This window comes from Astatotilapia calliptera, chromosome 20 (assembly GCF_964374335.1).
Source record: "Astatotilapia calliptera chromosome 20, fAstCal68.1, whole genome shotgun sequence".
In the NCBI taxonomy this organism is placed as follows: domain Eukaryota; kingdom Metazoa; phylum Chordata; class Actinopteri; order Cichliformes; family Cichlidae; genus Astatotilapia; species Astatotilapia calliptera.
Window position 1 is genome coordinate 14,982,449 of NC_137441.1, and position 22,966 is coordinate 15,005,414.

Sequence of the window (22,966 nt, forward strand, 5' to 3'; positions counted from 1 at the left end):
ATTTACTTCCATTTGGTAAAAGAGAATTTGTAAGGTCAGTTACTGGTGATGGGAGAAATTTCACTTTTTTTGTGAGGGGGGCATTGTTAAATATTTGCTGTGGTTCAGTCACCAACTCACTCCTGTCACTGCGTCAGTATACGGTATACTGCAGTGGTTATTTCCGGCATGTGTCCCTCACTCTGTCGTGACCAAGAGGTAGCCTATCTGAGGCTCTCATTCACCTACTAACTCACCAACTCCATCAGTCCTACACTTCTGGCATTTCCCAGCTCTCAGCCCCTGTTTATTCATTGTAAGCTTATCCTCTTAGTCCCAGGTTTAATTCTTAGCCAATCATATGCTAGCTTACAGCATGCCCTTACATGCATCATTGGCTGTCATTGGCCATAGGTGGTGAGTGACGCTGATTTGATTTTATGTTTGACAGAGAAGTGGAAGAAAAACAACGAGTTGCTTGTGCAGTAAGATGAATGTAGTGAATGTATAATTCTTTTTGGAGATTTGTTCCCTGCAAACAAATGATTTGCGACCATCACGACACTACCACTCCCTGTTGAAGGTTAAGCTCATCCCAAAGACCCTTTATGACTTTGAATTTAGGGCTCTGTTAGTGTTGGGTGCTTTTTTTGAGACTTGATATTTGTTGTTTATGCTTTTGTCTCTTTATTCTGCCGATCTAGCCGCCTGCCTCTTGGTACATACCAAACTTGTAAAATGCAACTGCTGAATAGCTGCGCAGTGTCTCCTTTTTGTTGTGTCGAGCTGCAGTTGTACACAGACGCTGACAGATTGAAAGCGAGATTCTGAATGGCAAATCTAGTGCAGCGGAGACCTGGCATTGTATAGTTGATGTTAAGTACTGCAGAACAAAGAACCGGTGTGAAAGTCTCTGTTCTCATGTCAGACAAGCATGTGAGCTAACAGAAGCAACAACTGCCGCACGTTACTGGTTGGAGATAGTGATCATTGAATAACATATAAGGTTGTATAGTTAAAGTGTACAAAGATTCCTAACATCTTATAGCTTCCACTTGGACCCCCAAAGCTTACTGGTTTTGTCCAGTTTAAAACCAAACAAATATCTGAGAGGAGATTTTGCTTTGATTACAACAAGCAAGTGCATATGGGTGTAGGGGTTCCCTGCACACACACACACACACGCACACACGCACACGCGCGCACACACACACACACACACACACACACACACACACACACACACACACACACACACACACACACACACACACACACACACACCACATTCACACCTTTGTGAATATATTGGCAGTCACCAGTTTTTGAACTGACAGCACCCACCCAGTTGGAAACATTTAACATATCATCCAACCTAGACTCTGCGCAGGGAGTTAAGTACTGTACTTCCACATCAAACATAGAAAAAGAATAACAAAAGTGGTGCTGGGTGCCGTAGCGTTAACCCTTTCTAGGGCACTCGGTGAAATACTTTAAACTTCAAAAATCCAACTATAGAGAGTTATTGAATGATATTATTATTGGACTTTCTTTAACTTTTGTGACTTGTTCATTTCAGTGATATGTTGCGCATCAAGTTCCCATATACAGTGGGGCAAAAAAGTATTTAGTCAGCCACCGATTGTGCAAGTTCCCCCACCTAAAATGATGACAGAGGTCAGTAATTTGCACCAGAGGTACACTTCAACTGTGAGAGACAGAATGTGAAAAAAAAATCCATGAATCCACATGGTAGGATTTGTAAAGAATTTATCCGTAAATTAGGGTGGAAAATAAGTATTTGGTCACCTCAAACAAGGAAAATCTCTGGCTCTCACAGACCTGTAACGTCTTCTGTAAGAAGCTTTTCTGTCCCCCACTCGTTACCTGTATGAATGGCACCTGTTTGAACTCATCATCTGTATAAAAGACACCTGTCCACAGCCTCAAACAGTCAGACTCCAAACGCCGCCATGGCCAAGACCAAAGAGCTTTCGAAGGACACCAGGAAAATTGTAGACCTGCACCAGACTGGGAAGAGTGAATCTACAATAGGCAAGCAGCTTGGTGTGAAAAAATCAACTGTGGGAGCAATCATCAGAAAATGGAAGACATACAAGACCACTGATAATCTCCCTCGATCTGGGGCTCCACGCAAGATCTCATCCCGTGGGGTCAAAATGATCATGAGAACGGTGAGCAAAGATCCCAGAACCACACGGGGGGACCTGGTGAATGACCTGCAGAGAGCTGGGACCAAAGTAACAAAGGTCACCATCAGTAACACACTACAACGGCAGGGAATCAAATCCTGCAGTGCCAGACGTGTTCCGCTGCTGAAGCCAGTGCATGTCCAGGCCCGTCTGAAGTTTGCCAGAGAGCACATGGATGATACAGCAGAGGATTGGGAGAATGTCATGTGGTCAGATGAAACCAAAGTAGAACTTTTTGGTATAAACTCAACTCGTCGTGTTTGGAGGAAGAAGAATACTGAGTTGCATCCCAAGAACACCATACCTACTGTGAAGCATGGGGGTGGAAACATCATGCTATGGGGCTGTTTTTCTGCCAAGGGGACAGGACGACTGATCCGTGTTAAGGACAGAATGAATGGGGCCATGTATCGTGAGGTTTTTGAGCCAAAACCTCCTTCCATCAGTGAGAACTTTGACGATGAAACGAGGCTGGGTCTTCCAACATGACAATGATCCAAAACACACCGCCCGGGCAACAAAGGAGTGGCTCCGTAAGAAGCATTTGAAAGTCCTGGAGTGGCCTAGCCAGTCTCCAGACCTCAACCCCATAGAAAATCTGTGGCGGGAGTTGAAAGTCCGTGTTGCTCGGCGACAGCCCCAAAACATCACTGCTCTCGAGAAGATCTGCATGGAGGAATGGGCCAAAATACCAGCTACTGTGTGTGCAAACCTGGTAAAGACCTATAGTAAACGTTTGACCTCTGTTATTGCCAACAAAGGTTATGTTACAAAGTATTGAGTTGTATTTTTGTTATTGACCAAATACTTATTTTCCACCCTGATTTACGAATAAATTCTTTACAAATCCTACCATGTGGATTCATGGATTTTTTTTTTTCACATTCTGTGTCTCACAGTTGAAGTGTACCTCTGGTGCAAATTACTGACCTCTGTCATCATTTTAGCTGGAGGAACTTGCACAATCGGTGGCTGACTAAATACTTTTTTGCCCCACTGTATGTTTCCTTGCACAAAAGGAAACATACAGAAACATAAAAGAAGCAAGAGATTCTGCTGTTTGACTTCTACCCATTAATGAGTTGGACTACAGCAGCTACTAAAAAACAAAACTACAGTAGGGTGCTCACTGGGTTGAGCAGGTAAAATATGTGATGCAGAGGCCAAGATTTGATTCTACCCTGAGCCATTTGCTGCGTATCTTCACCCCGCTTAAACTTTCTCGTCCACTCTCAAACCACCCTGTCACAATAAAGCCCAAACGAAATAAAATTACAAAATTGATGACTCAAGTTGTTTAAAAGGCATAATTTTCATTTATTGTACTCTTCTCCCCTGGGCTTGTTTTTATATCCCCTCATCTCGTCTCCTCTAGTTTCTCTTATTTTGGCAAATCTCAGTTCTGTTTTCAAAAGCACCAAATGGCTTTGTGGCCAGAGCGATGATGACAATATAAGGCTACGGACTGGCTCAGAACTCACATTTAACACTTACTCTGATCTCTCTCTCTCTCTTCCTCTCCATGCCAGCGAGCCACTCGCTGTGTGTGTGTGCAAATGTGTGTGTGTGTGTGTGTGGTTGTCCAGACCCTCTCATAGGTCTTAACACAAAACCTGTCACAGCAAAAAAGCAACCTGTCACGACTCAGCTAGACACGACTGTACATGACTGCACCACAAAGAACACAAGCAGGCTGTTCCCGAGCTGTTAAAACAGTCACTGCAGCCACCAGCTCCAAAGGTCTCAGGCAAGAACACACACTAGGACACAAGCACACACATATACACACATAAAGCAAGTGAACAGTGAGGAGGAAATGAGACAAAGGGTTACCAGGAGAGGAGGAAGACAACGTAAAAAAAAAAGAAAAGAAAAAAAAATCACGTTGTATAGTAGGCCTCAAGGACTACATGTCTGAAATGTCTGACAGCTGAAAGCTAATTGTTGTTTGTTGGAGTGTGTGGTTTTTCGATGTACAGCTGAATGACTGAATGATGGTGACTCACTGCTGGTGGCCAGTCGCTATCTGGTGCCGAGGCGGGCGTCCAGAAAGTGTGTCTGTGTGTGTTAGGGTAACTTGGTGAGACTGTCGCTCTGTCAGACAGCAAACAGAGGCATCTTTCTCAAATCCACACTGGGCCACAGCTTACAATGAGCTCACGCAAAGAGGGGAGCAAAAAAAAAAAACCCACGACAGCTTAAGTGTGTACTCACAGGTTCAACAGGCATACCCTGCATCACCCTGAGCAAATATTACGAGACTTTACTCCCTGCTAATCTTATTCACAAACACTCTGGAGCGCACATAAAACTAAACATTTAAAAAAAATAAAATAAACACATCATTGTACTGTATTAGCTTAGCACTCCACATACAATATTCACTCGTGACTAACACTCCCAAAACTAACTGTACTACTGAGCAGCTCTGGGATTTACATATAGTGAGCGAAGCGTTTATAAAAACACATTTGTATATAATAGCCCGGGGCTGTGTTGTCACTCATCAAGCTGATCAAAAAGCAGCTGCTATACAACACTGATGAATCTTGGAGTGCTTTTGCAAATCTGTCCTTCAACGGCAGAAAAAAAAAGGAGGTGAGATAAAGGGAGAGAAATCAAGGGGAGAGGAGAAGAGTATCTAAATATAGAGAGACTCGCATTTTGGAGTCAGAAAAGAGACAGTGAAGGGTAAGAAAGAGGCAGGGAGACAGGAGATGTAAGAGAACGGAAAGAGAGGAGGAGAGACAGGGAACTAATACAAAAGCAACAGAAATGGAAGGAGGTGGAAAAAAGTAGCCTTCAAGCTGCAAAAGAAGAAGGAGGGAGTATGGAAAACCGTCAGTATAGACTCATTAGGTTTCTCATCTACTGCACTGCTTAGTGGACTTCTGGAGAACTAAACACTTAGTGTTAAGTCCACAAGACTTAAGAGTTTAGTACATGACACAGGGTATCACCACAGGCATTAGTCAATGCATAGCATCGATATGGAGGCTCTACCTCTTCAACAAAAAGGCTGCAGCTCCTCTTCTGACTAAATTCTTAGAGTAATCAGCAAAGATACAAAATCAATTACACTCGTTGTCTTCCTTGTTTCGCTGCTGTGCTGTGCATGGAGTAACTGCTCCATTTTAATGGCATACCTCCGAAAGCTTCTGGCAAAAAAAAAGAAGTGGATTTAAGGTAAAGTTTCAAGTAAAGTTTCTTTTGTTGGAATGTAATTGTTTTTTTTTTGTTGTTGTTGTTGTTGTTTTTTATAAAAAAGGGACTTTTTAAAGGACATTTGCATTGACGGAAGAGTGGCTCAAGGCCATTATGTCCACTGTGACTGACGAAAAGTGAGGCTTGATCAGACAAACGCTTCACTTCAATCCTCACTTCGGTCCTGATACCTCATTTTCTGTCACCCCCTCCCTCCTTATCTGTCTGTCTCTTCACTCAGCCAGCGTTAAGTTGAACGTGACGCTGACTGTCACCTGTTGACTGCTTCCATGGCTTGCAGGCTTTTGGAACTACTGCTTGCCCGCCCACCTCCCCGACCCCCAGACAGCAATGGAAAGAACTGTAAATTCATAAAGAGAAGAAGGCATAAGAAACACAATGAGCGAGGGAAGGACAAAAGGACCACTGTGTAAACTCTCACCATGGTGCTCACCATCGCTAAGGACAACACCCACCACGGAAACCTAATTTTGAAGAAGTCACACATTCCCACATTGTGAGCCAGTGCCAGTATCAGGTGTCTGTCCAAACCACCAACCACCAATCAACTGCCACCCCCTTCATGACACACCAGCACACACACCAAAACAACCAGGAGGGGGGAGGTGAGATACAAGACAGGAGGGAGGGAGGGATGCGGGGGTGAAAAAGATAGAGTAAAAAAGATGAGGGCACGGGGATAGAGCCAGCTACAGACAAAGGCAGACAGAATGGCAATGAGTGAAAAGAGGAAGAGTGAGGAAAAAAAATAGAGAGAGGTGAAAAGCTCAATGCCATCTCACTGTGCTAGAAGAAAACAAAAAGACAGCAACAATGACGCTTACATATGCATGTTTCAGTTAGTGTGTGTGTGTGTGCCCGTACATGTTTGAAAATGCGGTGTTGGAAAGAGTGGTGACAGGGCCGTTGGGGAAATTTGCCCCTTGCCACCGAAAAAGGGATGTGAACCTACTCACTTCTGTTCCCATGTGGATTGGCTTCACCTCTTTTGTTCATAAAGGGAACTACACTGACACCGAAGAGCCCATAAAATGTACGGCCACTATGACAAAGGTCCACTTGTTTCGTTGATTTATGAATTTCACATGTAAACACACAAAGGACGTGGTTTTGGAACAACAAAAAAAAGCTTTGTTAAAACCTTTCTGAAGTGAAATAACTTCCTCCAGTCCTAACAGAAAACTTACTGCAAGTTGAACGGCTTATCTTCACAGGTAATACCGCATCTGAGCTAAGTCTGTTGGTGTATTTGGCAGAAAACTGGACCCTGCAACTTTTCATATTAACAGAATGTATAAATATGCGCTAGGGTCAAGGGGAAGGATAAAAATGAGAAAGGGAACAGAGAAAGGGTAAAAATGAGAAAAGGAGTAGAGGGAGGGTAAAAATGAGAAATGGAGTAGGGGAGGCCACATGAGGCACCTGGCCCACTTACAGCAGAGGAGGGGGTGGTGGAGGAGAGACGGAGGAGGAGAGGTGGAAGATTAAGGAGTGGGAGGGGAAAAAAAGAAAAGGAGAATTTGGAGAAGGAGGAGGAAGTGGAGGGAGAGGATGAGGAAGAAGAGGCCTGGAGAGAAAAAAGTCAGGTTGATACAGCTGGGACGGAGCAAGGGGAGGTGGGCGCGGGGACGACGGGGGGCTAGGGCAAAGTGAAGGAACGCAGAAAGGTTAGGAGAGAAGAGGATGTGAGATGAGAAGGCAAGAAGAAAAAAATAGGAGATGAAATAATGGGAAGGGGGAGAAGGGCACAGGGGGAAGTGAGAGCGGGAGAGAAAGAGAGAAGAGGTGGAGGCTGGAGACGACGAGGTGGCCTTGTGATGTTGAGAAAGGAGGTGGTGTGCGTGCGTGCGTGCGTGCGTGCGTGCGTGCGTGCGTGCGTGCGTGCGTGCGTGAGCGCAACGAATCTGTGTGCGTGTCTCTCTTTGTGTGTGTGTGTGGGTGTCTGAAATTATGACGAAAAAACTAACACCTCACCTAAAGTATGAATAACCGACCACAACAGGCCAACGTAGGTTCAATCTCTTCTCCCAGCACATTCGAGCAGCCTGCCTATACCACTAATATCCCACTAATACCACCCACAGTCCTCGCTCCACCTCACATCAATGAATATTTCATGTCCTGATGGCACTTTTAAAGCAAAAACTAATTAGCAAATCCAAGTTGATCTGGCATTAGTCATATCAGGCCAATTAAAAGCCCAGTCCTACTGTACATGTTAATGGCAGCGAAGTGGAATAATTGTATGTTGAGCAGGGGAGAGAATGTTAAACAGGCCTTGTTAGCAGCACTTTAGCACTCTAGCCTGAGTCCATGGCTGGATTACAAAACTCTACAAAGCTGAATAATGTTCGTCAGAAACACGCACACACATACGGAGGCACACACACATCTTTGAAAGCGTCAAACGAAAACTCTATCCATTAATTAGAGTGTCGCCATCAATTCCATGGGGTCAGGTCTGATACTTATAGCTAAAGAAGAGAAATAGTTCCAGGGAAAATGATGGCTCTATGCTACAGTACTAATATTAAACTGAGATCCAAATATTGGCAGAAGCTTACAGGTCAGATGTTATTCAGTATTAGTGGGAGAAAACCATTCTCTGCTCCACACACTGTTTCTGCGGTCAGAGCCAGTCAACATAAGGTTGTAGAGACAGTTTTTGTGTGCTATTTGAGTACAGAAAGGTGCTGGTTTGTATTTGAGTCCTGCCAACCTTCCTTTCTGCGTGTGTGTGTTTTTTTATGCAGGAGTTTAGATTGAGACAGACAGCACTGACACACACAGACTAAACTGTGCTGCACAAAAAAAAAGCGACAGAATAACAAGGGCTAGAGCGCTTTTGGAATGAATGTCTGTTTCATCACCACCACCACCCCTCCTCCAAGACAGTCACCCCCCTCTCCATTCTCTCTCCTTCACGTTCCCTCTTTTCCTTCCTCGCTCTGCCTCCCCTGTCTCGTTCTCTCACCTGAGCTTTGATATGGAAATCTCTCACCAGCCAGAGCCCGAGGCTAGTTGACTGTTTCTAAAGATGTATTTGCTCAAAGCCGCTCAATTTCTCATCAAATGCTCACACTATGTGTATAAAAGACAAACTCTTTCACTGGGAAAATAACAACTAACAACCATGTACTTATATGAAGCTTTCAACAGTCTGCAAACTCCAGACCTCAACAAAGAGGTTTTTCTAAGCCCAAAAACCTTCAAGTTTCTAATGGCTTATATAAATTTGACTAAGGAGATGGTGACCTTTCTGCAAAGTGGAGAGACGAGGACGCCAACTATCTTGTTGATAAAATAATTCAACTGAGCGAGCGCGCTCGTGCAGACTGTATTTTCTCACTGGTTTACCAGTTCATCCACGCCAGGTAATGATTATGCATTAAGGACGGCCTACCCAGCATATATACATATGACACTGAGCCAAAAACAGTGACAATTGGAAATATTCAAGGACGAGTAAAACAATTTGCAAAAGAGGCAGAAATCATTTAATCATCTAGAAAGAGGTAAGAAAGTCTGGGTAAGATAAAATATGTTTTTTGTCAACAAAAGCAAATCATGCGAACAACAACGCTAATCAGTCCCATGTCAGCTCATTACTAGAGAGTGGTGAAACAGTATCACAGGTTCATAACGCAGACGTTGTTCTTGTGTGTCATTCTTTTGCAAATGACTGTGATCAGTCCTTTTTTTTAAATAACTTGGATGCAAAAAGACAGATTAACTCTAAAAAGCTGATTTTTTTCATACTTCCCACAGAGATATAAAAGTTTGAGTCAGAATATCCTAAAACATGGGGTAATCTGTAGCTTAACACCAAAGGCGTTAATGGAAAAAAACATGAAGCGCACAGTTGCTAACTGCCTGAGACGGAGAAATATGTAGTGTAAATAAGCAAGCTTAAAGGGATAAGAAAACAGATATAATTTCTGTTTTGTCTCTTGTTTGTTTATTACCAACAGACAGAATGCTAACTGGAAGATAATATGTGTTTGTTATCTAACCGGCCTGCATTACCTGACGTGCAAAACTGCCATCTTCACTTCACTTGTTGCAATTTTGTTTTGACAGCTTCCGAGCAAGTGAAAACGCACAGAATATTAAAGCAACAATTAGAAGTGCGGTGACAAAATAATGGAGAGGATCTGATCAGTTTTCACAAGCTGGCCCGAATGTACGCATTGATGCAATTGATAACTGCTGTTAGATAATGTTGCCAATTCCAGAAAATTGCTCATGAAGCTGATAAGCATTGTGTGATGATGGCTCCCTGGAAAAAAAGCCGTTCTGCTCCACATTCCTAAATAAAAGAAAAACACACCCTGGTGAGAGCACGCAAAGTGAAATCCGTCATCTGTTTTCTCAGGAATGTGTGATCCAAAAAGGTGTTTTGCAATATCAACAGCTCCCAAGCAAAAATTTTCAAAATTCCCTTGCGTTTATTTTTAGCAGCAATCAAATTTAAATTTTCCTTCAGGACTTCAATCTTTCTTCTGAAGTGTAAAAGACAAAAAAAAGATTAAAAACTGGAAACGACCTTTTAATTTAAAATTCAGGGACAAAGTAACGAAAGAAAGGAACTTAACAGATTGTTATTTTCATTGACGTCCTGTGAGCGCAAACAACGCTATGAAATATTAAGATATATGTGAGAGGTAGGGAGTAATTCTGCACATGTGTGCGGGTCTGGGGTGGGGATGGATTAAACTCACCTGTTCTCTCTGCTGGGGGCAGATAGAGTATGTCAAATGAGTAGAAAGGGAAGCCAGCTGTTACACACAAATACATGGACGCACACACATCCCCCACAGCATCCGTGTAACCCTATGGGGATTAGGAACACCTGTATTCATCCCTGCACAATGAGCTATAGAACCAGTTAAGCTAAAGGGCCTCGGGAGCTATTACGAAATGGGGGGATGGAACTGGTAGAGATATGGGTAGGGGCAGGTGGGGGGTTAATATGTGCCAAACTGTCTAAAAATGAAATAGATGTGAGAATTATAATATCCACGATGTAACAGGTAGGAAACAGAGTTGTCACAAAACTCCAGAGAGATGTGTTGTGTCATGTAAGACATGTACATGCCAGAGTAAGTGGTTCATTTTGCAGTGAATTAACCAAACAGGTGTTCCCATTAACAAGTAAGCTCTGAGGGGCAATCGGGTTGAGAAAACTGGCAGGGAGAGATAGAGACAGGGAGATGAATCAAGTACAAGGTTGTTAACAGGGACAAATGTGTCTTTGTGAAGCACTGATCCTTCTATCTTTTGGGAAAATGTATTGTAAATTAGATAAACTTACTGTTTAGAGTATTGCCACACTGTTTATATGAACACACGCTTGATGTTGTGAGGGTGTAGTACACTACATCCCCAGGGTCTGCGTAGCTGAAGTCGACCAACTCGCTACCACACAGTTCAGCCCACAACCTGAGCACCACCTACACAGCTACAGGCTTGCATTCATACACACACACACACACACACACACACACACACACACAATGAAGAGGCCATAGTTTTGAGCTTCGTACCTGACCACCACCCAAACCAAGAGCCCTCCTTCTCATTTTCTCACCCTCTATTCACACACAGCCACACCCTCACCGTTTCCCACAGATGTCCAAAATCTGCTGCGGCGTGTGGATATTATTCAGTGCAACAACCTCCGCCAGCCTCCAGCAAACACGATGGGAAACTTTGGTTTCAACCGAGAAAAAGACAGAAAAGTCATGCTGATGCACTTAATCTTGTTTAATCAACTTCAAAAGGTCCATTCATGAGAGAATGCACAAGTGTAAAGTGCTTCAAATCCTGCTTTGCAGTCCCACAAGAACACGCGCAGCTAATATTTTTTCCATCTTTCGGCCGATCTCGCCTACACTCCTCCTCCACTCATCCTTGTAACTGTTGTCTTGGTCTGTATTATATTCTCCCCGTGGAACACACAGATGGAGGTGCAGACACACACACACACACACACACACACACACACACAGAAACACTGACATTCACTGTTCTCAATAATGATACTACACAACCCCACTTTAGGGAAGCAGCCCCACTGGGATGTCATGTCAGGACCCACAGACAGGATTGTGGAAGAAGCTAAGGTGACAGTATGGATGGCATATTGAAATGTGTTTGAATGCCAGAACAGCTGAGGATTGTAGGCATTAAAAGAAGATAATTAGGCTTTCAACTCCTCATGAGGACTTTGCAAAATGTGCATGGCATGCATGCAAATACACAAACACACACACAGACAAGCCTACAGTAATTGAATTACTGAATAAAAGACTTTGGAGGATTTATCATATCAAGCGCCAACTCTTAACTGAGTAGTAGGAAGGACAAAGTAACCAGACAAATCCAGAGAGAGGCCTAAGACAATTTGGAAAAATGGCTTGATGGTCTCTTAATCCCAGAGATCCAGTTAGATGATGTCAAACAGAGGAAAAGACCTAGATCTAACTGGCATTACAAAGCTATAAGCCAAAAGGGCACGATTTAAATCTGCAGTGTTTTTGTTTGATTTGTGTTAGCACAAAAAAGCCCAAGTATGTCTTCTCAGCCTTCTCTCGCTGACTTTTGTAACTTGTAACTTTGCTTCTGCCTATTCTGAAAAACAGGCTTTAGCTGATGTAGGTTATACATAACAAGATGAAACAATTAAAATAATCTCATGAGGAATAAATCCCAGCGTCAGTCTAAGTTTGTCCTATGTTATATAAAAGTTTGAAATCCCCTGTGATAATGGACAGTGATTAGAGCAATGCATAGATCTCTTTGCTGAGCGCTCACCTGGCTGTGCAGGGGATGCACAACAGCTAGGGGCCCACCGCCGTTTTCTTTACAGAGCGTGAATGAAGTGGGGTTGTTCCCCTCTCACATGGTAAGCATGGTAGAAAATGGAGGAAGACGGAACTGACCGGTTTGAGAGGGCAGACACAGACAGCAGACATACACTGTACCCACAGCGCTGGAGACAGACCGAGCGGGAGAGACGCTTCAGCTTTAATAAACAGAAAACACTTGACGCCACTCTCTTTTCAACTCTCAACGCGGATCAGATGATGATCAGCTGTACCTCAACAATTACAAAAAAGAAAAGAAGAAGAAAAAAAATACCCAAGAGCACCATCTGCAAACAAAATCCCCCCTCTGTCTTGTCTGGTACTCTAGGGTTGGGTGTTGACGCAGCAGAAATTTCCAGCTGGAGAAATCCCCCAAACGGAGGTTAATCGAGGGGAGAAGGAGGAGGGTTTAAGCCCTTGTCTTCCAGACTCAGAGCGCTTTCATTTTGAATCCCCTCCAGACGGCTGTACGGAGCATCACTCGTATTTTCTGGTACGGCGTGTGCGCTTCACAATCCTCCCACACCCCAATCAGTGTGGCGATATCGTGTCATGCTTTTCAAAACTTTGTAAAAAATTTCAGCAGGATCCGGTGGTTTCGTCAAACTCGAGGAGCTGACACGAACCCCAAGAGAAAAATTACGTATGTGTCGGCAAGTGTCACATACACCTGCCTAACCTAAAAGATGGGCTTTTTCGAAAAGTCAAAAGGACACGTTTGACTAAGTGGTGCATGGTTTTTATTCAAAACCAGTCGTAAATTACGCAAACTGGAAACTGCATTTTCTTCCTGCGCGCTAACAATGAAAAAAGTATATTTTACTACCCATTTATACTAGTAATATTCATTTGGATTTGAAGCAGTTTGGTAGTATATTCAAACACATGTGGAAAAACACAGCAAAGTGGACAGGAATAGATTTTTTTGGTCTATCTGTTTAATAATTCGCCGCCTAATGTGTGGAATATGGCTTTAATATGCGTATCCATTCAACAAATTACAGCTTCTCCAAATATCAACAAGCGCAATAGACAGCTGGCTGTCACGTATGGAACAGGTAGGCGTACTTTCAGACTGTTGCCTGCTCACTCGGTCGGGTATATCGCTGTCAAAATGCACTCTGCGTGGCTAACATGATGCCGACGGACTAGACTAAAAAGCACTGAGAGAGAGAAAAAAACAGAAAGAAATAAAAAACAGACAGACAGGCCTTCATACAGTAGCTTTTCCGATGGCCAACTACTATAGCGCCACGATTTGTGAAGAGTTGCATTGTGTCATGTCTCCAACCTGTGCGCCCACCAACTATCAGCTGTAGACGCGATGGCTCCGTGAGGCAGAAAACTAATTGTTGGTAAGATAGAGCCTGAAGCCATGGAAATATTGCGATATCCGCCGCGTCTCAATGAAATCTTAAACCTGTTACCAAAGGGAGAGAGGCTGAACGCTGTATTTTTTTAAAGGGCTACTAGTAATATAAGGAAGTCAGACATACCTGTTACCCCATGGGGTCTGGGGTGGACGTGGTGTCGGTCCTTCGGAGTCCAATCTGGTGTGACAGCCTAAGAGAAGAAAGGAGGGGATGTCCAAAGCACTAGGTACTCTCCTTCCTCTCCTCTGTATGCTCTCTGTAAGTCTTATTCCCCGTTTTCTCCAACTCCCCGCTCCTCTTCCTCCACCAGCCCCTTTTTCTTTCTCTCTTTCCCTCCCCTGCTTTTCCGTGTCTTGGTATCAGGAGCCTCCCCCTCCTCCTCCTCTTCTGTGCATGTCTATCTCTCTCCCTCTCTCTCGCTCTCTCTCCCCTTCTCTCAGTTCTAACCCTACACACACACTCTCTCTCTCTCTCTCTCCGTGTCCCCGTATCTCCTCTCGCTGTCTCTCTGGACAGTCAGGAAATGAGACAGCGTGAATGCACTGTGTGTAGCCTATATCCATTTAATGTGAAATGATTCCGAAACGGATTCCGAAATGATGATAATAATAATAGTAGTAATAATAGTAATAATAATATGCGTTATGATGTAAGCAGTGGGGCTGTGATGAGCCCCCGTGGGTCTTCTAGCTTGTGCGTCTGTTGCCATAGGGCTCAGTAGTGACCGGGGGATTATTGTAACTTACCCCCTCTTGTGGCAACAACAAGAAAACACCGATCAGTCAAGATTTTAAAAACAAAACAAAAACAAGAGTGGCTTTTGCAGTTTGACACAGTTTGACTGGAAAACACCTATGACAGACATGTGATGCTCAGGCCTGCAAGTGTCTCTTTTTTGGCAAAAAGTCAGGGGTAATTCCACTTTCGGCCTGAGCTCTCCTTTTCACACATGATGGATTTTTTCTTCTTCTTCTCATTGCATGCCTTTAAGTTCTGGGGAAAATTATGAGGTGGCAAACATTTAACACAAAAGGTAGGGGGGGACATATGTGAGAAGTTCTGTGCTAGTCCAAAACAAACAGTGCATTTATTGGAATGTAGTGTACTTCCCGTTAAAGTACAGGTCTGTATCGGTGGGTTTAGAGTCAACAGATGGACTGACTGAACAGATGAAAATTCTCAGACACGGAAGAAGGACTTTTTTTGCTGTTGTTATTGGCGTAAAAACGTCAATACAACAATGTAAAAATACTCTGTTACTACTAAAACAAATTCATTCAAAATGCAAAAGCACAGATGTTGCTATTCTGAGGAACATACTCTTAGGAGGTGGGGCTTGTTTGTCTATTTATTTATTTATCTGAAAACTCTTGTTTAGTCCAGCTGGACCTGGAGTCAGATGCTTCCAAAGGGTGTTGAGATAAACTGCAGGTGTCATAAGATCAGGCAGGGCATCGCAGTCCAACTTGTGCTGGCCGACTGGCTGACATGTATTACACTGACTTTCACATTCATAGGTGTGTAGATAGCATTTGGTACAATACAAACTCTGAAACCTGACACTGTGTATTTCTGCTTCAGTTATAAGATTCATCCCAACATCTTCCACTATTCAAACATCCTTTTCATGTGGTATTCTATGCTGTAGAGCTACAACAAACACAAGAACTGTTTACATCGCATTTTACTATAGACTCACTAATCGCTTTATTAAGTACTGGGTTGGACGCCGTTTTACCATCAGAACTGCATAAATTCTTTCCAGCACCTAGTTGAGTCTTAAGTAGCTTGAACAAGGAGGGAAGGTTGCTCAGAGAGTTTTAGCCCAAGAGCAGCAGATTTGTCATCTGTGCATCCATGATGTGAATCTCCTGTTCCACCTCCTCCCAAAGGTTCTCTGTTGGATTGAGATCTGGTGATTATGGAGGCCAGTCGAGTACAGTGAAATCATTGTCATGTTTAGTTAGATAATCTGAACGTTGTGACGCGGCGTGCTATCCTTCTGGGACCAGCCATCAAAACATGGCTACACTTTGGTCATATAGGGTTCGTCATGGTCAGCAATTGGAGATAAAGTCTGAATTTCAGGAGTGGGACCAATGTTTCCAAACACACTCCTTCCGGTTCTTATCTATATATGTTCCTCCAGTTCTACAAGCTGTTCATTCTTGTTTACATGCCCCACCCACCTCCCCTTTTCAATTCTTTAACTTCTGCACTTCTGTTTAGTACATGGGGATCTGTCAGGCCCGGGAGCAGCCACCAGTCCCCTTCGAGGCCTTCCCCAAACCGCAGCTCAATTCATGTCCAAGCCATTCACCTTTATCTATTAAAATGCTGTCAAACCTAAAATGAGGACGTGGGCCCAGCTGGTGAATAACACTCAGGTAGACTGCTGTGTTTAAATGACACTCAGTTGGTAGTAAGGATTCCAAAGCGTACCAAGAACATAGCAACCACACCAGTACACCACCATCAGCCTGATCCAAGCAGGATCCATCCACGCTTTCATGTTGTTTATGCCATATTACTTACCTACATTCTGAAACTACCATCTGAATGCCACAGAAAAAAATCATGACAACCTTTTGCCAGCCCTCTATTGTTCAAATTGATTGAGCCGATGGAGCTTAAGCTTCCTGTTCTTAGCTAACAGGAGCAGCCTGTGTGGTTTTCTGTAGCTGTAGCCCATCTTCCTTGTGTTGTGCAATCAGAGATGCTCTTCTTCATATTTGTAGTTATTTGAATAGCCACCTCCATCCCCACCCCACCCTCCCACTCCAGGTTGATGGATGGATGGTTATTTGAATTAGCATTGCCTCCCTGTCAGCTTGAAGCAGTCTGCCCATTCGCCTCTGACCTCTGGCACCAACAAGGCATTTTTATCCCCAGAAAACTGCTGCTCACTGGATATTTTGTAATTTTTTGGACCATTCTCTGTAAACCATAGAGAAGGTTGTGCAGGAAAATCTCAGTAGATCAGCAGTTTATGAAAGCAGCCCATTTGACCCAACTACTACGCCACGTCCAGAGTCACTTAAATCACTTACCTCATTCTAATGCTCACTTAGAATTTCACCATAAAAGCTTAAATGCACAGAGCAGTTGCCATGTGACTGATTGATTAAACATTTGCATTAATGAACAGTCAAACAGGTGTATAAAGTTTCCAGTGAGTGTATAAGCATTTGCTATGACTGGTCCCTTCCTTGATGTACAGAAATCCAGCAGATGAAGGAGTAGCATAAAATAGATGTACCTAAAATAAGTACAAGTATAAAAGTAAACAAAGAAAACTGAGGGGAAATGCATATTAACTCATAAGGAAACTTTAATTATTATTAATATTTTAAATATAGAACTTGTCTCTTTATTCGGAACTTTTACAGTGTCAACAGACTAAAGTTTGTGTGTGTCACTGATTATAGTGAACTTTGTGTGTGGATGTATATAGTAATGAGGAACTGGGTATGAGCCTATTTCTTAGGAAATAGAATATATGGGCTATGACCAGGAATCATTTTAGGTTTGAGGAAGTGGGGACAAAATATGGGGAAGAGAGCGAGTAGTACAGCAAAACATGCACTGTGCGTGCATGCACGTGTGTGTGTGTCTGTGGAGAGTGATGTGTGGCGTGGCGCAGCAGGGGGTAGAGCTGTATCTCCATCAGTCTGGTAGTTGGCTGCAGAGGGCTGGATAACAGAGGATGTCAGGCCATGTGGATTAAGGCTGTAGGTCTGTAATGCCCAGGCACAGATCCCTCTCGCTCTCTCACACACACACACACACACACACACACACACACACACACACACACGCTCTCTCTGTGAGTAGGGTCTGCAAACACAATCCCTCTCTGAAACAAGCTGCTTTACTCAAAGCTGTGCTCCCTCACGCCAGCGTGGCCTTCCAATCCGCCTCTCACGACAAGCATGACCCTGGCATCCCCTCCTCAACCCCACTCCTCCTGTCTCTCGCCCGCTCTTTTCTCTCCCCCTCTGTCTGCTCATAGATGGGTTTAGGCGTCATTAGGCCACTTACACATGTATTCACTCCTAGGAGCACTCATCAAGGCAATCCACCCAGGAGAGAGCGAGTGGTGTGAGGGAAAAGCGGGATTTCGGTATTACAGTGGGTTTAGCGTGTGAGTGTGTGTGGTACTTATGTTTACAAAGAGTCCTTGAAGCACAAGGTGATGGGTGTGTTGTGGGCTGCTGTTTACCCAAAGGGGCAGTCACTGTTCTTCTGTATTCTGCTTTTCCCACCTAAGTTTTGCTATTAAATAATGAAAGTAAGCTTGTTGTTTAGACTTTAACAGTTTGTTGCTGAGGCAGAGAAGAAGTTTAAAGCCAGACACAAAGAACACACATGATCTCAGCGCAGGAAGTGAGACCAGGTCCCTTTCTAATGACTTGTATTTGAATCAGAGAAAAAACAAAAGACAAAAAAACAGGATGAAGAATGTAAACGCACTTTAGGAAAACTTTTTGAAGTCAAGTATTAATTTGCTCTCCAAGCTCCCCTGCTGAGGATCGCGGGAGCATAATTGGTCACATTGAATTAAACAGCAAAAAAAATCTACAACTGTCACAAAAATAGCACAAGGCGCTTTCAAAGCCCCATCCACTACCCTTCACTATCAATTTACCAAGGGGAACAGCTGTGTGCTGCTTGTGCCATCCTAGCCCTGCTTGTATAGAAGGCAGAGCCTGCGGCTGAAAGAACACTATCTCTACCAGGTGCAGGCAGGGGATGGGGGAAGGCTTTACAAAGGAATATTTGGCACAAGGTGTGAGACAACAATATGTGTGAAGGTGCAGCTTAGTGATACTCAAATCAGTATTGGGAAACGACAAGCCTTTTATAAAGAGAGTCCTCCCTCGGAGAGAAAGGCCAAATTAAGAGTACGGGACCCAAGTCCACTGATGAGAGGATGGGAGGGAGGAAGGAAAGGAATGAGGGGTAAGAGGAAAGTAAGGAAGGGTAGCATTAATAATGGAGGAGAAGAATCCAGAGAATGAGCTGATTTGTCAAAGAAAGTGTAAATGAATGAATTACAATGTAGAATGACACCAGGAAAAGCAGAATGAATTGAGGTTATTGGATTTAAGGGATGCATAATCATCTGGAGGATTCAGAGAATGTGTTTGTGCTCGCTGCCCACACATTTTGTGCCAGCGTGAAGGCACCACGTGGAGTTGGGGGGGGGGGGGGGGGGGGGGGGGCAGTGGAGCTGTTCACCACTGCCTGTCCTTGTGTCACCCGTAGGAATTTCTGTCCTCCCTAAGGCCTCAGGCCTTGGTGACTATTGTATGTATCAGATGAAAAGATGCCCCTGGACAAGCTGCGCATCACCACATCCAACATCGTGGCTTTCTTTGATAACAATTGCTCCTGGCTGACCTCATGCTGTCCATCGGCATGTGTGGACAAGGAAGATGTATTTTACTCATTTCCGAGCAAGGAGGATCTTCTTCCCAAATGAAACTGCAGGCAGACTCATATTCAGGCTTTTCATGCCCATTTCTGTGGCATCAGCCCCTGGCTGCCTTTCTCTAACCCTACTATCCACTTTACTTTAGGGGAATTCAGATCTTTCCTGTTTATCATATTCTTCTTCTCTGTGTTATGAATCCTACATTAAACAGCCCTCTCTCCCTCTGCATCTTTCTTTCTTCGTCTTTCACCGTCTGCATGTCTACCCTCTTGATCCCTTCCTCCACTATACTACCCCTCCAAATCTCATTTACTCCAATGGAAGTAAGTAGAAGAAAAAGAGAGAGAGACAGAGAGGAGTACAAAACGACCTTCTCTTCCCCGAAGCAAGAACATCTTCTTATTGTGGAGGTCACCGTCTCAGTTCAGCCCCACGCTCTGAACACTACTCTGCTTGTTTTAATGATGCACAGAGCGGAAGAAGAGGGAGGGAAAGTAAGATAGAGAGAGGGAAACTAACATAGTATTAGAGAGTGAGAGACAGTGAGAAAGAGACGAGTGTCGGGAGTGGATGGAGATGGGAGGATTGGGCTATTTTTTTTCTACCGACGCGGCTCACCCCCACCCCCTCTCCTACCTTCCCTCCCCCTCTTCTGTGCAGAAAGTGCACCTCTCTTTCCACATCCATCTTGAAAGGTTCTTCTAAGCTGTCTAACCTCTCAGCAATATTATATATTATTGCTCGCCTCAACCCACACTGAAACCTGGGTTGCTATGCTACAATAATATGACCTCTCATCTCTTCTCCTCCACTACATTTCCTTTCTCGTTGCTTTCTCTCGTTTCAGCAGGGAAAGGCGAAGGAAGGGGTTAACAGCCTCCCCCCATGCTGCTTGTCCCCATCAGGACACTCTGCCTCTTTAATGACCTCCTCGAGTTCAGCACTGCTACTTGATTTGACTCTGCTGACCATGTGGGGTCATGACCCCATTCCACACCACAGCAATGATCTTTGACCCTTGCAGAAGAAATAGGATCTTATTTGTTGTATCTAGCTAATTATATACAGCATGTAATGACTATCTATCTATCTATCTATCTATCTATCTATCTATCTATCTATCTATCTATCTATCTATCTATCTATCTATCTATCTATCTATCTATCTATCTATCTATCTATCTATCTATCTATCTATCTATCTATCTATCTATCTATCTATCTATCTATCTATCTATCTATCTATCTATCTGGTACCTCAGTCCCTTGTAGGCATTCAAATTAAGAAGTATTCCTTATACATAATGGCCTTTAATAGTCTTTGTTATTGGATCATATTATTGGATTGGTTTGAATCAGATTTTAATGCACTGCCGGGTAGTTTAATTTATTTTAATTTACACCAATGGACCATATGTTGTTCGAAACCAAAAAAGTATTTCCCTCTTAAATGAAGCAAAGTACAAGTAGAAAGTAGCAAGCTGGAAGCTGGAAGAAATACATAAAGTAAAGGTATCCATATGCATTGCAGTACAAGAGTACTTGTTTAATTCCCCCCACAGCTATCAACCTACCACCACTGGCTTCTTTCTTCCTGCACAAAACTAATTTCAGTATGATAGAGAGATACAGATATAGATAGATATGAACTGCTATGAGCTGCTGGTTCTGAAATTTTCAACCCAAATCATAATGCACAGCCAAAATTCTCTGTTACATCATCCATCTCCAATCCCTTCCTCCTCCTCCTCATTCTCTCCCTCCACCATCCTCTTCTTTCTCTCTTATCTCTGCTGGCCCCGTCTCTTGGGGGTCGTTCGTTTTTGTCATAATCACCTTGGAGATTGGGGACTGGTGCCCATGGCAGACCTGAGCTGAGTGGAGGAGAGGAGGATAGAGGATGAGAGGATGAGAGGATGAGAGGATGAGAGAAAAAAAATTTTGATTGGGGGGGGGTGTTAAGATGAGCAGTGGAGGACAGTCTTGCGGGGGGGGGGGGATGACGGCTTGTCTGGCTCAGCCCCGGCTAATGTGAGGGGACAGCCTTGGCTATGCCTTAACCACACTCGCGCCGTCGATGCCAGGCAGAGCGGGGAGGAGAGAATAGACGGATGAAACGCTTTCCTTTTCAGCGCTGCCTTCTCCCGCCCGCACTGACTGCATTCGGAGGCGCGTGGGGCCCCAATGTCACACCCTGTAGGTGTTTAAGCTGCTTACTTACACCAACAAGAGAAAGAGATGAGGCAATAGAAGACAGGGAGACAGAAAGGGAGAGGAAGCTACAGAAAGGATGAGAGAGGGAGAATGGGGAAGAATTGGAAGAGGTTGGGGGCGGAGGTCACGGTTGTAGGAGGATGTAATGTATAAGTATCCCAGTTAGACTGTCTTCACATCAAGGACGGGTTTATTTTATGTGAGGGGGATACTCATCAAGCGTTACGCCGGTGCAAATTGCACGTATCTAGGTGTGATGACTAGAACGCTGCATTGTAAGTGGGAAGAGGCAAAGTCATCAGAATGACAATATGATAAGTGTTTTTTCTCCAGCCCCACCCTGCTGACTCTCTGTCTTTCTTTTTTTTTTTTTTACGCTCTTCGATAAGGAGAGGCTGAATGGGAAGGCGTGGGATGCACCAGTCAGGAGATGGTTTCATCACGAGCGGGAGCCAGGGGGGTCGCAGTGTGCCGTGTGAGTTTTTAAAAAATCCTATTTTGCTGTGAGGCTTCGTTGTGTTCAAACCTGTGTTTATCTCACTGGGATGTGAGGGGGTGATGATGACATGTGTTGGGGGTGGAGGGTGGGAGGGGGTTTAGCGTGAGGTCAAAGAGTGATGGGCACAAGAGAGGCTTCTGTTGGGATCATTTTAGAGGTGCTACACAAGGGTCAAAAGGTGATAGTTTGGGCAAAGACGCCTCACACCAACAAACATGTTTGACATTTGTACTCGTGCTCTTTTTCTCTCAGTGTGTTGCGCTCACTGTTTTAACTTGTATTTCTGTCCTCTCAGCAGCCTTCTTGTTGATCCATGCTGGTAAGGTTCTCAGACACTCCCTCCTCAGGTCACTGGCTCTGTTTGTCCTAGTCCACCTTTCCTTCTACCCTTTTCCCTCCCACCCCTCCATCTCCTCTCTTCCTCTCCTCGCCTGACCAGTTCCTCTAATTTGGTTTCTAATTTTTGTTCTGCACCTCATCTCCTCCCCCTTCGTCTATGTGGGGGTAAAGTGCAGCCCCTCCCCTCAGCGGTGTTTGTGTTTTCTCTGTTAATATAATGTGTATGCACACTGTGCCCATGCGGGTTTGTGAGTGAATCCCCTAAAGTACCTGAGGTTTTTAGCTGTGCGGTCCTTCTTCAAAATGAAGATTTAACACTGGTGGCCTTTGGGAAAACACGCTCCACATAAGACTCCTGGTTAACATGCTGGGAGAAACATGTTGGTTTATATCATGTGCAAAAAACCCACACATCCAAAAGTGCACGCAAACACAAAAATGAAGAAAAAAGTCAGACTGAACAGACCAATAAATAAAATGTGAGCCTGACTATGTGTATGATGTTTTTTTCTGTGTGTGTGGGTTGTCCAGATGTTACTCATGTTGTGGATCTGTTTAAGCAGACACATAATGGGGGTATGTCTTGGTTAGGGAGTCCCAATGATGTAAATTATTAAACTGTACAGTGAAGACATTCACCGTATTTTAAGTTTAGCATAAGGTCAGTTTAAGGTGAGGGTTAACCAAGTACCTGCTATCGTTAAGGTTAGAGAGAAATCAAAGTAAAGTCAGTATATATCTGTAATATGTGTGTTTGTGTGTATGTGTGCGTTTGCTGGACAGAGAGAAATTGTGCATAGCGTGGTAGTAGAGCTTAC

At 43.9% G+C, this 22,966-nt stretch overlaps 1 protein-coding gene and 2 long non-coding RNA genes across 6 annotated transcripts in view; 2 read left to right on the forward strand and 1 right to left on the reverse strand.

The window, feature by feature from the left end:
• zbtb46 (zinc finger and BTB domain containing 46) overlaps positions 1–14,157 on the reverse strand; it is a 63,833-nt gene extending 49,676 nt beyond the window's left edge. For 2 of the 3 annotated variants that reach the window (XM_026153773.2, XM_026153772.2), the window contains exon 1: positions 13,783–14,155. The gene's annotated coding sequence lies outside the window, so the exon portion shown is untranslated. Of the gene's footprint in view, positions 1–13,782 lie in introns of all 3 variants that reach the window. The other variant, XM_026153774.2, reaches the window with a different exon arrangement.
• On the forward strand, positions 12,205–16,843 carry LOC145423201 (uncharacterized). The gene is made up of 2 exons (XR_013904312.1): positions 12,205–12,779; positions 13,751–16,843. It is a non-coding gene; the product is annotated as an uncharacterized LOC145423201 (long non-coding RNA).
• Positions 16,844–21,021: 4,178 nt separating this feature from the next.
• LOC145423200 (uncharacterized) lies at positions 21,022–22,637 on the forward strand. Of its 2 annotated transcripts, none has more exons than XR_013904311.1 (2): positions 21,022–21,785; positions 22,105–22,637. It is a non-coding gene; the product is annotated as an uncharacterized LOC145423200 (long non-coding RNA). The 2 variants fall into 2 exon arrangements; XR_013904310.1 differs by having other exon boundaries at positions 22,108–22,637.
• The last annotated feature ends 329 nt before the right edge of the window (positions 22,638–22,966 follow it).